This window comes from Cibotium barometz, chromosome 38 (assembly GCF_041138505.1).
Source record: "Cibotium barometz isolate CiBa-2024 chromosome 38, ASM4113850v1, whole genome shotgun sequence".
Lineage (NCBI taxonomy): Eukaryota > Viridiplantae > Streptophyta > Polypodiopsida > Cyatheales > Cibotiaceae > Cibotium > Cibotium barometz.
The window spans coordinates 49,862,122-49,867,360 of record NC_141083.1 but is presented as its reverse complement, the minus strand read 5'-3'; positions in this window follow the sequence as shown (position 1 = coordinate 49,867,360).

Sequence of the window (5,239 nt, the reverse complement as noted above, 5' to 3'; positions counted from 1 at the left end):
CTCTCTCTCTCTCTCTCTCTCTCTCTCTCTCTCTCTCTCTCTCTCTCTCTCTCTCTCTCTCTCTCTCTCTCTATATATATATATATATATATATATATATATATATTTATACTCTTAGTGTGTTGCATGTTGACGGGTCCTCTCTCTCTCAATGTGCAGGTTTCGCCTCTTCGTCTCTCGCCATCTCTTGGCCCTCTCTCTCTCTCTCACACACACACACTCACAAACCAATATACTCTCTTTAAATTCTTGTGGGTGTGTGGGTGTGTGTCACATACTTTACAATACACTCTCTTCAAACTCTTGTGGGTGTGTGGGTGTCTGTCACATACTTTACAATACACTCTCTTCAAACTCTTGTGGAATTTCTACGCAATATTCAAAGGCTATGCAACATGCAAGGGCAACACACATACTTTACAATATACTTTCTTCAAACTCTTGCTATGCAATATTCAAAGGCAACAAACATGTGGCTTATTTAAACCAAATCACTTGCTAGACTATTCACGCGAAATCATTTGCCATCGCCTTTTTAATTCACACAAAATCATTTGCCATGGCATTTTCGATTCTAAGGTTGAGCCACAACGGAAGGTGGTATAGTGCAAAGCAAATACCATATATACGTGCAAAGTAAATACCATATATACTAAGCTCAAAAAAATTGAAACTATGTATATGCGAAGGCGACTCTCTCTCTTGCTTACGCTATCTCACCCTTCGCATTCTCTGTCGGTCATGTTTTGCTACCCCTCGCATTCACTCTCCACACTCTCTCCACTCTCCCTCATCCACATCCCTTCTTTAACATACATCCACTTCTATTCTTTAACATACATCCACTTCTATTCTTCACATACATCCACATACATCCATCCATTCATTCCCATCTATCTGATTCGCATCCCATCTCATCATATCTATTTACCTCTCATTCTCATCACATCTATTCTCATCACATCTATCCATCCACTCATTCTTATCTATTTGATTCATATCACATATCATCACATCTATCTACCTCTCATTCTCATTACTTCAATTTTCATCACATCTATTCTCTATTCATTCTCATCTATCTTATTTAGGAGGGAAAATTGTCAAAGAAGTGTTGATCCAGCATGTATTCATGTAAAAAGAGATCAACGTGGGACCATTGAAAGGACTTCCAAGACACAGACCACATTGTAAGTGCTTGTGTTTTGTATTCCAATGTTGCAAATAAGGTGATTGATATACATTTTTCTACCTTGCATAGATTTGTACCCATCCAATCTCCAGGAGTGGGAGCCTACACAATGCTTGACGGGATTCTTGAATGTCGTACATGGTGAGGTGGGGGAACTTCAATATGAAGGTCGTGCACCAAGTGATCTCGCAAGAAGTAGAACATATTTCTATGACTCATTTTATATCTTGCCCACTCAATCAAGTGGACATGGAAAGTTGGAACGTATTCCTTTGCCTGCACTTGATAGTCCTGAGTGGCCATTGCTTGATACAGAAGTGATAGTCCTGAGTGGCCATTGCTTGATACAGAAGTGATAGAGTCATACAGGACCAAAATGTTTAATGATATTAAATGTGCTATGAAGCCTAGCATTGGTGCAAGAAATGTCCAAAGTTTGTTTGTTCCAATTGCATGCTTTGTTGATTTATTTTCTGATTGTAAACAATTGAGAAAAACTAGAACAACTTTTATGCGCAAAGATATAGATGAAGCCTGGCTTGATCATTTGTTTGACAAAGGTTGGAGAGTGAAATCATCAAAGGGAGATGATTTGATCGAATGTCGATTGAACACCTCCGACATTGCATTTTGGTGAGTGTTATAACATTCAAATGTCTTTTTGTGAAATAGTTACAAAGCTTATTCGATTATACTCGAGAAATTATTCTAATGATATTTGAAATCAGATACTATATTGCCAGGCAACATCTGTGCATGTCATTTACTTATAGGTGGCGATGGATCAACAACAACTGGGAAAGCATGGACCAAGATACGAGAGATGGCAGCCACTCTTGCTTGATAGATGTAGTTATGATTCGAGAGGGTCACCCATCATTGACATTGGAAGTGGAAGAGAATTGGACTCTCGAAGGAATTAGAAGTAGCTATTCAGAATCCTCCAGATCAATTTTGCTTCAAGCTCGATGGTCGGAAGGTAAGTAGAAGAAGAGAGCATCAGATCATTTGTAAAGATGTTGCAGCCCCACATGAATTGGAGGCACTAGAAGATATATGATGTGACCATGTATATGTATATGGTGACAATGTATTTTTCATATGCAATAAACTTATCTATTCAGAACATTGCTTTTGTAATGCTTTATTGTTTAAAACAATGTATTGAAGGCAAAAATTTCCCAATTGAATTTTTATGTACACAAAAAGGCCTAAAGTAAGAAAACAAGAAGTGAAGGAACACAGTAGCACATTTGATCCTCTGATTTTCAAATTAAAAGCGTATTTACAATTGATGTTCTCTCTCCAATAACACTAAATATGTGTTAAAAAATATAAATGTACATGTGTAGTTGCATATTTACAAATAGCATGTTACAGAGTGGAGTACATTTGTTGGAAGAAGCAACCCAACAACACATCAATAAGGAAAAAACTATATATCACTGGAACCCATAGGCCTGGGCTTCAGGATGGAGCCATGGCTCTTCTCCCAAGTACGGAGCCCACCTAAGAGGCTCAAGGGGGCCTATCCCCCCTCGTGGATTGGGCGGGATGAAGTCCATTGGGCTGTCTGGAGGCATTGCTTCTGCGACCTCGATCATTTTCGCAATCATTTCCTACCTAAACATTTGGACGTCTAGGTCCACATAACGAGACATGGATGGTAATTGCCATCACAATTCATGAAGGTATAAGATCAACATGACAATTTAAGAGAGATACAGAGACAAACTCACTTTTCATGATATGCCAAAAAAATTACTCGAGCATCGTCCAGCTGGACCTCCCGAAACCAGTTCAGCACATCAAGGTAGGGAACTGACTCTACTAGCAAAAGTGTTGACACTAGCGAATCAATCTAGAACACCCGATGCTGTACATCCTCGGGTAATTGCGAAATAACAAAACTTCACAAGAAAACATATCAAGAGTTAGGCATAAACTTTTAAGAGCCACCAAGAATGAGAAATTGTGGGAGGATAGAGAAAAGAGTATACCTTAAAACACATCTGAACACTTTGACTTCAGTTCTAGGATCAAACAAAATGTTTATCTCCTCAGCATGAATCGGGAAGTAACATCTTTGCCCTCTAATATGATAGGGTACATAGAACTCCGGCAACAAAAATTGAAGCGCCTCTCGATTCATAGCGTGGAGTGCGCGAACATTTTCTCTTTTTGTTTGCAATGCAAGCATTGCCACATGATGTTCCCTTTGAGCGCTTGCTCAAAAATTTGCCCGTCTCATGTTCATGTTCTGGAACTCCCTCCGTCACCTTTTTAATTCTCACTTTTTGAACGAGACGGACATCCAGAATTTGCACCATTCGTGCATCAGTATTTGTAACTGGCCTAAGTAACTTATCATATCTAAAACGAAGGACTACTAGGCTGAAAAAATCTTTGTTCATCACTGTGACCCTGTGTGCATGGGCCGCAAGAACGTAACTATCCAAAAAAATTCAATCATCCAATCCTCTGCGGCCTCCTGCAAAGCAAAACAGGGCCGATGCCTTCCACCTAAACAAAATTCCATTTCGCTCGTAAATTCTCCTGACAAGCCTATGGAAAGGTAATCTTGCAATAGCAGCAGTCGGGTGCTTCATAAATCATGTGACTTCTCGCAGCACTGATGAATGCTCTGCGAAACGCCTTTGCCTACAAGGCTGCAGTTTGGATAATCGGGAAGGACTGCTTGATTTCCTCGATCTTGAGGCATTCAGAGTGCCTATCTTCTTCCGACTAGATGAGGGACCCGCATTGTCTCCTTGGGTCTAGCTGTATGCCTTACACGAGCCATCTGAAAATGCAAGCAAGTGCAAAAAACTTCGCTATTCAGTAGTACACGATTAACAATTCACCATAACGCGAGAGAGGGTGGCCAAGAAAGCAATATGCACTTCCTCGCGTTACGTAGAATCCATTCACCATAACGCGAGATGAAGGGCCGCTGAAAGCACAATAATCCTCCTCGCATTATGGGTGAATTAATTGACACCAATGCGAGGTGGATTATCGTGAATCCTTTGCCCTTTGATCTTGCGTTATAGTGAATTGATTCACCATAACGCGAGACCAAGGGCCAGTCAAAACAAAACAATCCTCCTCGTGTTATAGTGAATCGATTTACTACAATGGGAGGAGGATTATCGTGAATCTCTTACCATTCCATCTTGTATTCTGGTGATTCGATTCACCATCGTGTGTGAGAGTTGACCAAAAGAAGTGGAAAAGGAGTTGCCACATGGATGATGTGTAAAGTGGGATAAGGCTAGAGAGCCTATATCATTGTATGGTTCATTTGTGATATGCAATACAAGGGAATAGTGTTGAGTGTGCAATCTCTCTCTCTCTCTCTCATGGAGTTTTTAGTGTGGTTTAATCCACCTTAATTATCTTATGCTTAATCTATGTTTATCACCATGATCAATCCCATTTCTAGGATTGTTAACATTGATCGCCTAGCACCTTTGTTGCAAAAAGCCAGGTTTGAAGATGGGGATGTTGAGAAATTTGAGGCAGTTGTGACAGAGTTCTACACTAGCTATGAAAAGGCATGGGGTGCGACAAACTTGACACAATACATGGTTATTACTTGAATACCTACAGCTTTGAGTTTTTATTGTTGTTCAAAATATATTGTACGATACTAAATGTCTTGTTGTTGTGTTGAGCATTTGTAGCACATTTTGCATGCACATGACAATACATGGTTATTACTTGAATACCTACAGCTTTGAGTTTTTATTGTTGTTCAAAATATATTGTACGATACTAAATGTCTTGTTGTTGTGTTGAGCATTTGTAGCACATTTTGCATGCACATGACCCTTTTTTGCAGAAGAGTGTGGAAGCCTTGGGATTTGGTCTACCCAAGGCATGGAAAGATCTTATTGGCAAGCACGTTGTGCCGATCAAAGGGCCACTCAACATGGAGGAGGAGTGAAGAAAAGTAATCCCATGAAGCAACTATGTCAGTGGTGGTATAGGCGGATTCAAGTGAGGGCTTGTGTGAAGATCAAACAGTCTAAATCAGCTGTGTCA